General features: G+C 47.2%; 1 protein-coding gene across 2 annotated transcripts in view; it reads left to right on the top strand.

The window, feature by feature from the left end:
* CCDC97 (coiled-coil domain containing 97) overlaps positions 1 to 12,025 on the top strand; it is a 50,841-nt gene that overhangs the window by 34,391 nt on the left and 4,425 nt on the right. Inside the window, exon 6 of one of the 2 annotated variants that reach the window (XM_084814971.1) lies at positions 8,502 to 11,741. The exons of the other annotated variant lie outside the window; for it this stretch is intronic. The gene's annotated coding sequence lies outside the window, so the exon portion shown is untranslated. Of the gene's footprint in view, positions 1 to 8,501; positions 11,742 to 12,025 lie in introns of those variants that run through there. 2 annotated transcript variants of the gene reach the window in all.

The raw sequence follows: 12,025 nt of genomic DNA, 5'->3' as shown, positions 1-12,025 counted from the left end.
TTCCGTGGTCATGTGGCTGGCATGACTGAACACCAAGGTGCACAGAACGCTGTTACCTTTCCCGCCGAGGCGGTACCTATTTATCTACTTGCAATTTCTTGCTTTCGAACTGCTAGGTTGGCAGAAGCTGGGACTGAAGACGGGAGCTCACTCCGTCACGCAGCACTCGGGTCTCGAACTGCTGACTTGCCGACCTTCCAGTCTGCAGTTCAGCATCTTAACCACTAAGCCACCGCGGCCTTCCCCCCCCACACACACACACATACACACACGCTAAGGGGGACGTAAAGCATGGGAGAGGCCCTGGAGGATGACATCTCGTCTAAAGGACCTGCAAACAAAGGAATCGCAGCTGCACAATAAATGCCTCATGTAGAAAGAGCCATTAGCTTTACAACAGACCTGCTCCTGGTGGAGATTAAAACTGCTAGGTTTGTTGATATGGATCAACACGTGCCTAGTTTTTTGTCAGGAGGAGCACCTGCACTTCAACATTTACCACTACCGCATTGCAGATGCTTGGAAAGCCCACCAGCAGGACAGGAAGACAACAGCCCTTTCCCATAGTGCTTCCAAACCAACTGGTATTTAGGGTGGCCTGATGGCCTACTTTACAGAGGACATTCCTCTATTTGAAGGTGTCCTCTTTTGGAAGTTCTGTCCAGTCCAAGCCTGGTTGAACATAAGAACATAAGAAAAGCCATGCTGGATCAGACCAAAGGTCCATCTAGTCCAGCCTTCTGTTCTGTTCACACCACAAGATGCAGTGATGGCCAACCGCTGTCAACCAGGAACCCACATGCAGGACATGAATGTAACAGCACCCTCCCACCCATGTTCCCCAGGAACTGGTGTACATAGGCATACTGCCTCTGGTACTGGAGGTAGCACATAGCCATCAGGATTAGTAGCCACTGATAGCCTTCTCCTCCAGGAATTTATCCAACCCCCTTTTAAAGCCATCCAAACTGGTGGCCGTCGCTACATCTTGTGGTAGTGAATTCCATAGTTTAACTATACACTGTGTGAAGAGGTCCTTCCTTTTATCTGTCCTGAATCTCCCACCAGTCAGCTTCGTGGGATGACCCATAGGTATGCAGGATCTATTTAAATTACAGTAATTATTTTGAAATTTGCATTGGAACATATAAATAAGCATATGCAAAGTTTATGCAAACCAGCATTCTCTTTATGGGTGATACATTTCCTCCTTTTTTGTTGATGTGTAAGTGGCCACAGTACTGGTATTCAGAGGCTTACTGTCTGCCCCTGAATGGGGAAGTTCTGCACGACAACACTGACCCCTGAAGTGGTAGGAGTTATGAGGCAGAGAGGTTGTGGATTTCTTCACATGCCCTCTTTCTTCCCACCTCTCCTCTGATTCCATATACAGTCTTTTCCCCCAACAACCTTCTGTGTGTGCGAGGCCAAATGTCTTCCTAGTGACCTCATTGCATGTTGGTGCATTCGTTAAAAGCTGCCTCTCCAGCTTCCCTGGTGGCCCGAATCACCGTGCCTGACCCCAGGACGGAGGGGGGATTCTCCTCCCAGGGCTGGGGTGGATGCATCATGCTTGTGGGCCTGTAGCAGGGCCTGGCTTCTAGCTTCTCGTGTTCCATTTCCCCCTTGACAGCTCCCTGGAACACAGCCAGAAACCCGTCCCCTGACCCAGCTCTCCAGCTTCTTGGGTGGTGGCGACTTGGGAGCGTGACTCCAAAAAGAAGCCGTCCCACTCCTGAGCTCCTATGTGCGTAAGGAGTATGTTGCAAGGCCTCGAGAAAACTGGGAGCCCTTTCACTAGGGCTCCTTTCCCCCAGTTCAGGCATAGTATGGGGGAAGTGCTCTGTTCAGTTACTCCAGGAAAGCCCATAGCCAGCTCCCTCCTCTCCAGAAGGTGAATTGACATCTCTTGGGTAGGGAGGGAAGTCTTGAGACAGCAGTTTGGCAGGAGCGAAGCCTTCCCAAAATTAGCATGAGGGCAGCACACTTGAGAGGGGCTTGCAAATAAACAGAGTGCTGGGCCAAACACAACACTAGGGTTTCTCGTAGGGGACTCCGGGTGTGGAACAGTCTCCCAGGAAAGTCTCCCACTCTGGATCTGTCCTTTGGGGTGGTTGAAACTTAGTTGGTGTGCCCTCACTCCACCCACTCCTTATTCCCGTATAAGAATAAAGCAGCCTTCCCCCAACCCCGGAGCCTTCCAGATGTGTTGGACTACAGCTCCCAGCATACTGGCTGGGGGATGCTAGGAGTTGTAGTCCAACATATCTGGAGGGCCCCAGGGTAGGAAGGCTGGAACAAAGGATAGACAGTGGAGGGAGAAGAGCGTTGCTAGGAATTGTCGCTTGGCTATTCTCAAAACGGCCTGTTTCTTCTGCCACAGCATCAGTAGTGTCTCTCCTGCTGCTGCAGCTCATATTTTTTATGGCAGTGTGCAGTTTAAAACAAATATTTTTCAAATAATTAACCAAGGGCTGTGTTTTTCTCCTGGAAGACGCGGCCATCTTAAAACTGGATTTTTATCATTTTAGTGTTGCCATTTAAATATGAGCTCAGGAAAAAGGTTTTCTATCAAGGCAGCCAAGGTGTTTGCTTTGGTGGCCAGAGGACTCTTGGGTTTGGTGCATAGTTCTGAGTTGGGAGAGGACAGGGGAAAAGCGGGGTGGTGGTCTGGGGGTAGAGAACCAGTACAGTCTGGTGGGTAGAACATCAGACTAGACTGGAGAGACCGGGATTCAAATCCCCACTCAGTCACAAAGTTCACTGGATGAGCTTGGACTATTCACTTTCTCTCAGGCCAACCTACATTACAAGGTTGTTGTGAAAAAGAATGAAAGGGAGAGCCATGTATACCACCTTGGAGAAAAGGTGGGATAAAAATATAATAAAATAAAAAATATATAGTAAAGAAGGTCTCCTCAGGTCTGTTCCCATCTCTGGAAGAAAAGCTGAGTTGGGTCTAGTGCGTTTGTTGTGGAAATCACTACTCCTGGGTTTTCTCCATGGCAGTGGCGGGGTTAGCGCTGTACCTTCGGGCCAAAGTCCAGGGCCCTCCCAAATGGCCACATAGAGAGCGGCAGGTAATGAGAGCATCAGGGCAGCAGAAGCAAACTCCATTTTGTTCCTGCAGTCCTGGTGGTGGTGTGACTGAAGTGAGCTTAAAATGCAAAACTGCACAAGCTCAGACATATTTATTTTTAAAATCAGGGTTGGCAAAGAGTTCTGTTCTTGTTCTAACATAGCAGGAACGTAGAAGCAGTTGTAAAGCATGGAATGGTGGTTGGGGTGGGGAAAAGAGGAAGGTTAGTTCTGTGTTTCACAACTAAAGTAATACATATAGCCATTTAAAAGGGGATCCCCATAAGACCATTAAATCCAGGGTCTAAAATTACCTTGCTGTACCACTGCTCCACAGCCTTAGAGGGGGAATGGAGTATGTGTAGCTCTAGTATACATCATTCTTCCCCCTACATCCTCCTTTAATCCTCACGACAGCCCTGTAAAGTAGATTAGGCTGAGAAACAATGACAAACCCCAAGGTCACCCAGCAAGATCTGTGGCATAACATAGGGATTTGAACCCATGTCTTTCCGGCCCTCGTATGGACACTAATCACTCCTGGTAGGACTCCAGAATTATACAATCACTCTGTGGCTTTTCAAACCCTTTCAGTCCTTCAGAATTTGGGGGAGGACCTCTTTGCTCTGCTTGGGGTAACCAGACCAGACAGAGGCCTATGTTGATTTTCCAACCCGTATGACTGAGCCTTCCTTGGGGGGCCCAGCAGTGAGCTTCTCCTATGTATGGGGTGTGCATCATCCGCAGCTAGGCTCTCCTCAGCTTGGGAAAGTTGAATTGTGGTTTCCAGACGGCTTTGAACTTCTCCAACTTTCACCCCCTCATCGCTGGTGTGAGCAGGAAATGCCTTCCGGATGGGTCAGCAAAAACAGCCACTGAACACACACAGGCCCTTGGGGGAGGAGATGGTGGCGGCAGAGGAGTAAGTCATACGGCCGGCCAGCACGCAACAGCTCAGACCCTGTCAGTCCAAGAGGCTGGCCCGAACCTCGGGCGGGTTTTGGCTCTTACGAGATATGGCACCTGGAGTGATTCTAGTCCTAGCTACCTTGGCTCTAACTCTGTCGTTTTCAAACAGTGTTCCGGGGAAGAGTGCTTGGCACCTTGTCCCTCAATGAGAATAGCCGTAATGGTGGACAACTTTCCCTGAGACAGACCACTTGCCCGTGGCTACGACTAGTCCCCTGAGAGTTGCAGCTGGGGGGGGGGGTGTTGAGCCTCAGCTGAGGAGACACACTTCACCATTTCCCAGAAACCTCTGTCTGCATGTGACACACACAGACCCTAAAATTGGGGTCCACAACGTGGTTCCCACGGACACCTCTCATGATGCCTTCCAGGCCCCCCGGCTTTTTTATTTTTTAACATTTTAAAATATGTGATTTGGTGTTTGGGGCTCGGGCTCCACCGGGCTCTGCCCCTTATACTTGGGTTCTCGGATGTGTTACTTTCCTTTTAGCTCGCCAGTTTGCCTTTGGGAAATGGGTGTGTTGTGACTGGCCATGCCCACCACAGCAGCTATTTTGTCAGTGGGCGAGTGCCCCCCCCCTGCCATAGCAGCCATTTTGTGGGAGCACCAACAATATTCTCAATATTCCAAATGTGCACACCAGCCCAAAAGTGTTGGGGATCCCTGACCTAAACAGGATGGTAGAGAATCCTGTATTCCTTTGTCAAGCCTCATCCAGCAGATCCTGTTCCTCTCCCAAAAGTACAGATGGGAGTCAGGATTCCCACCATCTAGTCTAGTCTCTCTGTTGCCTGTGCTTTAACCACTAGGCTCTATACCACTCAAGGAGCTGTGGGTAGACTGCAGCCTGCTTCTGCTGCAAAACTTGGGGTGCCTGCCAGACGCTGAACTCCCCAGACCAGTGGGGGTGGGGGGGAATGGACCAGGGAGCATGCATGGGGACAGGCGGAAGAAAGAGATCCACCCAGCTGGGGTGTGGGAAATGCTTGCAAAGATGTGTCATTTCCTGAGGAGGGAGTGAGCAGCCAAGAGCCTAAAATTCACAACTGTCCCTGCCACAGAAAGAGACAACATCTGTCTAGGCCAACGGGAGAAAGAGGCTGACCGGGAGGGGAGGCAGTTCCAGGAGTAACTAATATAGGCCTCAGTCTCCCAAGATTTCCCCACCACCACCACCAGCAAAGCCAGTCCAGTTTAGCATTCTCTTTCCAAACGTGCCAGATGCCTCTCTTACAAGCAGGGCATGGCCGGCTACCCCAGTATCTGGTACTCTGCGTGGAGGTCCCCCTCAGGCATCTTCCGTTAAACTTGTCTAACCCTTGTTCTTACGAAGCCATATAATTTAATGGTCATCACAATATCCTGTTCCAATTAATTCCACGAGTTAATTATGTTCACCTCCTTCACCGCTGAATAACCGCAACACATTCAGAAGCTTCTAGGTGGCGGAGGGGGAGGAACGGAGGGTGGATTTGAGGCTAAAAGGAGTGACTTCAGGCAGGCTTGAATCGCGGCAGATATTCCCTTATTGAAAAAGGGCATATATCTACGCCACCATCTTAAACTGGTTTGCTTATCAGCTTCCCCTCTCCTGGTAACTGCCATTTTATACGAGACACTCTAACAGCAACTGCTCAGAACACACTTTCCCCAAATTACAGCCTCCTAGATTCTTTCAGGGCAGCTGTAACAATGAAACTGGTATAATACCTCTAGAGGTTTCTAGTTTAGGTTCAGGGCAGGTCATAATCATCTTAAAATACAAGAGGTAAAATGTTAGAAATGCAGTTTACCTGCAAACAAAAATCCACCGGCAGTGGTGCTGTCAGGGCAGGACTGTGGGGGCCGCAGAAAGAGCAGGAGGGTCCCCAAATACAGGAGGGCTGGCTTACCACATTTTGAGGCATGTGAAGTAATACATATTACCACTGAAAGATGCCCCCCACCCCAATAGTTAAGCACAGAGGCTAAAATTATCTTACTGCAACACCATCTACTTATTCCCCATACCTACTCCCAACAACTTTTTTTTTTTTAGCCCAACCCTATTTAAGGCTACAATCCTAGAGCTGCTTACCCAAGAGTAACCCTAATTGAATTAAATGGGACTTCTTTCTGATTAGGATTACACTTTAAAAAGAAGTCAATTTCTGGGGAAATCCCATTCTTTCTTTCAGCAAGAGAGAAACAAATATATCCCTCTCACATCAAATTTTCCCTGGAGGTTTACCAAAGAGAGCCATGAGACAATTTCCAGCCAGGTGTTACCTGTGCAACTGCGGATATAATTACCCAGAAATTTCACACATGCTTTTGTAAAGAACCCTTTCCCCTGGTAGTTACCTGTGCAGCTGGGAGGCATGTAGTTCCCCAGGTGTTTACCAGTGCTTAGTGTTGTATTTCCCTTTCAGTACTTCTCCCTGATGCTGACTCAATTTCCGCTAGTACTTTCCTGGGAATTTACCTGTGCGCTCTGTTGACATATCTCTACGTGAACCATTAATCTTAGCATGGTGAATCATCAGCTATTAAAAATGAATAAAATCCATATTCTTCTCCAAGACAACCAGAGTGTCATGCTAAGAAATTAAGCATATTTACTTCTCATTCCTGTTTAGCAGAGAGCTTTGGCTATTGGGGAGCATAGGAATATAATTAATAAAAATCAATTAATTAATAAACTTGGGGTTGCCAACTTTTGCCCTGTGCCCTTAGCGCCAAGTTGATATGCAGGGGCTTGTAATCAATAATACTTATTTTCCGTGCAGTGAAAAGTGCGGACTGAATTATTTCTGCATATCACACTGTTGTTAAAGCACCAATGTCAGAAATAGACCAGGCTGTTTTCTGGCTAGTCCGTGGTGCAGTGGACACTGGGGCCAAGAGGGGCCCGAAATGACCACCCTGAGTGCAGCAGCTGATGGCCAGTGGCAAACAAACCCAACGTCAGCATCTGGACTGCCATGGATGTGCCAGGCCCACCACAGTGACACTGCCTGCGACAGCATCCTTTCTTATTTTTAAAAACATTTTATAGTCAGAGGGATGAGCATCTAGGCACGTTACAGATGCTGATTTTGTTATTTGTACTTTCAAAATATATTATCCCTTTCTACGACAAAGTAGTGCTTATGCCCAAGTAAGAAACACCAAGAAGGCAAGGATCCCAAAGCACCACTGAGTATGGTCTATGATAATTGTTTATTCACTGTGCAATCTCTAAAATGCTTTTCTACATGAGGCTGTTAATCAGTTGTATCTGCTTTCAGTTTCATCGCAGAATTGAGATCTGAGCACTACACAGGAGCGTTTCCTTTCCTGCTTTTTCCACTACATAACCTGTAGGTGGCACTGTGGTATAGTGGAGTAGTGCAAATACACAAGAGGAAATCATGCTTTCTTTCACTTTCACAATTAAATGCCGGATTTTCCCTGCTCTGAAAGAAAGTGTCGAAAGTGCTGGTTAGACACAGAAAGGGAACTGGAGGGTCACGACGTCATCTAAAGAATCCATAAACAACCGCAAGTAGGGAATGACTAATGCATGATAAGTGCCTCATGTAGAAAAGCCCTAAATCAGGGCAGCAAAAGCTAACTCTATTTTATTCCTGTAGTCGTGATGGTGCTACGATTTAAATGAGTTTAAAGTGGAAAACTGCACATGCTCAGGGTACTTCTTTTCTTTTTCATCTGGGTTGGTAAACAGGGAGTTTGTTTTGTTTTTGCTGTAATGTAAGGAACGTAGAAGCAGTTGAAAAGCATGGAATGTCGATGGGGCACATGCAAAATGGTATTGGTGTGATTCACAGCTGAAGTAATACACATGGCCATCTAAAGCCCCCTGCCCATAAGACCATTAAATCCAGGGTCTAAAATCACCTAGCTGCACCCCTGCAGCCATTTAGCAACCTGTCCCACTTTATGTTCCTGCTCACTATCAAACAAGGCCCAGGAAACTAATGGATTACACAGCTACATTTCAAACTAAACAAGGGCTAAAGAAGTAGACTCACTCCCATGCAAAGGGCTCTTTAACTCCTCCCTCGCCAGTGAAAACAGCAACAGAGGCTTTGGCAGAAGTTAAAAGAGCCCTTTGTCTGTGACTCAATTCAGAACTGAGTTGCCGTGGGTAGGGGTGTGTGTTTTGAGATGAAAGGCCATACTACTGAGGATCTGATAGGAAGACCCAAGAGGGAGTGACAGGCTGAGCCCCAGATGCCTCCAGCTGTTTACCCCTAATGAAGCCCCTCTGACCATTGGAAGTCCTACACAGCTTCTGCCATCTTGCCTAATTTCCTTTCAGGGCTAGAAACTTGTATGGCTTTCAAAAATAATGCTGAGACTTTTTTTTTCCTCAATGAGGAATTTGCAGTTCTTCCAGGCAACTGTAGAAGTGTACCACACACCCACACCACTGAATTTGATGTTTTTAAAATTGTTTTTTTGTTTGCAGTGAATCATCACGGATGGGCCGGTACTGATATGAGGATCCACATAAACGTGTATCTAAAGATGCAGACAGAGACAGACTTTGAAGCTTATAATTCAACACACTCGCCTTTTAAAAAAAACAGCAAAATGGAAACTCATCTTTTCCCGCGCGTCTGCTCCACATCTGGATCTAATAGTAGCGGAGGCTTTGGTGGTTAAATGGACAGCAGGAGGAAGAGTCACCCCAGACAGTGACCCGGTACATGATTAGGTCCCAGAACTCCTTTGGCTGAAGATCTGGAGATCTTATTTCTTGGCGTTAGACTGTGCCAGGAGGGAGGTGGGGGGGAACCTGGGGACATGGTTCTGAATTAGTTTGCTGGAGGTGTATGCTCGGGGGTGGGGGTGTTAGTCACTTTCCATCCTTCATCCACATCAAAAAGAAGCCTCAAATCATCTGATTGTGGTCATGGGATGGCAGGCAACTGTGTGTGTTGGGGGGAGGGGGAGGTACTGTATAGCAGGTGACTCAGATTTTATTCCACAACCAGAGATCCCTGGCTGCTTGGTGGCCAAAAATACATGGTCAGATTAACTTGGCTGTATAAATGATAGTGTTAAATCGGAGTCACATCATAGTTACAATTTATTATGGTCTAAGTATTATTTAAGAAATTGGGTTGACACCTCCTTGACACCCCCCCCCCAACCTTTAAGGGTGCAATCCTATGCATGTGTAGTCAGAAAAAAGTCCAACTCCCAGCATGCTCCAGCCAGCATAACTGGCTGGGGCATGCTGAGAGTTACAGGACTTTTTTCTGTCTACACATGCACAGGATTGTGCTCTAACACAGACTCCCCCAACCTGGTACTCTCCAGATCTCTTGTCCATCAATCCCAAATTACCATCCAGTGTCAAGGTTGGGGAAAGCTGCTTTAACAGTTGCCACCTACATGACAGGCAGAAGTCCCACAGGCACAGCTTTCTCACCACAGCATTTAGATGTAGGTCCTTGTCAGAAAAGGGTTGGGGAGGGGAGCGGCAATTTTACAAAATAATTCCCTCTGCTGACCCCCGTCTGGTTTAGATTATTGTGCTGAGATAATTCAGAGGATCCGTTCAAAATAAACATGTGCTTTTATCAGCAGTTCAAGACAGAAATGTCTCAGACGAAGCTCTGGCCACCGTGCCAGGAAAAGCTTATCCCCACACCCCACAAAAGGTCTATGCATCAGAAGCGGAGACTAGTTTTGTGTTTGTGTGTTTTAAAAGGTGGCAAACCTGGATTAGATACCTCTAATCTTGAGTGTGTAAACCCACTTTATGATATGAGCAGCCTAAGGCTGTGGGGGCTGCCACAGTGTGAGTCTGTGATGCCCTGAGGAGGTGGGAAGTGAGTGACCACTCCATCCCATGGGAGATGTGATCAAGGGCAGCGAACGGCGTGACAATGGGACTCACAAACCCCTGGTTTAGGGCTTTTCTACACAAAGCATTTATCCTGCACTCATCACTGCCTACTCATGGTTGTTTATGGGTTCTTTAGACGACGACGTGATCCTCCAGTTTCACTTGTCTAACGAGCACTTTTTTTTAGAGCAGGGAAAATGAGGCATTTAATTGTGAAAGCAAAAGAAACTGCTTTTTTTACTTGTGTATTTGCACTATTCGGCGATACTACAGCGCCACCCAGAGGTTATGTAGCAGAAAAGCAAGAAAGGAAATGCTTCTCTTGTGATGCTCGGATCTCAGTTCTAGGAATTAAGCGAAAGTAGATGCAGCGGATTAACAGCTGATTAACAGCCTCGTGTAGAAAAGCTCTTAAGGGACCAGTAACACAAGCCATTGCAAAAGATGGTGACATGCACTTCAGAGAAGGATGGGATTACCTGTACCCTTGGGAAGGAATGTGGACGGGAAAGCGAATGAGAGCCAGCTTTGCTAGTTTGGGAGTTGATTGACTGCAGCTGGGGGGAAGGATCATGGCCTTTTTCTCAGGTCACTTTTAAGAGGGAGATTACAGTGAGTGGGCTGATGGTGTGGGGGTGTGCGTGCGTGTGTGTGTGGTGGGGGATCTGAGAACAGCTCTCTTATTAAGACCAGCTTGTCTAAAAGAGAGCAAAGCAGGGAGGCAGGAGAGTAGGCTGATACAATGAGACGGGCAGAGGCATGGGAAATTAAGATGAGGAATTACAGATGTTGTATAAGGATGAGCAGTCATATATGATAGATATAAAAGCCAGGGGGTTGGAGGGAAGGGGGAACTTTGATAAATGAATGGATGTCTTTAGAGGACAGATAACAAAGAGCTAGAGAGCTGGTGTTATATAGTGGTTAAGAGTGCAAGCTGTGAGCCAAGATAGGAATAGGGTTGACAACATGCGAACTGTCCCTTTAACACAGGGGTGTCGAACCTCTATTTGCCTAAGCGCTGAATCCTGTCTCAGAGAAGCTCTCCCCCAGGGAGTCACATTGCAGTGGTGGTGTTGGGGTGAAAGCTAATGGAGTGTGGGGGTGGAGACAAAAAATACTGGCATATTTTAGATTGAGGGTGCAATCCTGTGGATGTTGAGATAGAAAAAAAGCCCTACAACTCCCAGAATCCCCCAGCCAGCTCCTGGGCGTTGTTTAGACAGAAAAAAGTTCTACATGCCTCGGATTGCACCCTGCAGTTCTTACTAAGCCTTAGGAGAGGTATTTCATCGTTCTGGAATGGGGAAAGAACTGCACAAAAGGTGAGAAACCACCAACCGATCGGTGGCTGGGGAAAACAGGGTGGGATGGGTGAAGGGGGGCATGCATTGGGACCCTAGGTGGGCAAGATCTGGCTTCCAGGCCTGAGGTTTTGCTCCCCTGCTTTAACACAACTTAATCTGTGGCGGTGAGTCATTATTGTTTAGCTTCATCATGCTACAGACAGCTTCACTGGCTGATTTCTGCAGATCACACCTTTGTTAGAGGGCAGCAGAGGAGGCAGCCTTAACTGGGAAGTCCCTCCTTGTGTCACCTCAGACAAGGTGGCCTTAGGGGGTCTGTCAGTCTGCTATGACTTGATGGGAATGCAGGATGCGGTACTGAAGTGGATAATGAATTCAGTTTCCTGCGGATTTTGGCTTTCATTTAAAAAGTTTCTAGTCCCTATGGTTGTGAAGATATGCTTGAAAGGTGTGGGCAATGCCTGGGGAAGTCTCAGAAGGCAGAAGAGTGATGGATTTCCTAGCCCCTCCCATGACCAGCAAAGCTTGAATAAATACAAATGCCAGAAATTATGCAAAGTGGGCAAAGTTGCGTAATTTATATCCATCACAGGATATTTAGATAGTACTGGCCTCCTTTACGTGGTTTGTTGTAAAGGTGGCAGAGATAATGTACATCAAATGAAGTGCCAGTCCAGTCACTCAACACATCCTCTCTGCACATCAGAGGGCTTTTCTACATGAGGCATTTATCGTGCACTTGTCTTTTACTACTTATGGTTGTTTACGGGTCTAACTAGGGGGATCTGAGCACTACACAAAGCGCTTTCCTTTCCTGCTTTTCTGCTA

Source organism: Heloderma suspectum, chromosome 10 (genome assembly GCF_057233095.1).
Source record: "Heloderma suspectum isolate Gila_16-S chromosome 10, 16-S_ref, whole genome shotgun sequence".
NCBI lineage: Eukaryota > Metazoa > Chordata > Lepidosauria > Squamata > Helodermatidae > Heloderma > Heloderma suspectum.
The sequence above is the reverse complement of the archived record's forward strand: the minus strand, read 5'-3'. Positions and strand labels throughout refer to the sequence as shown.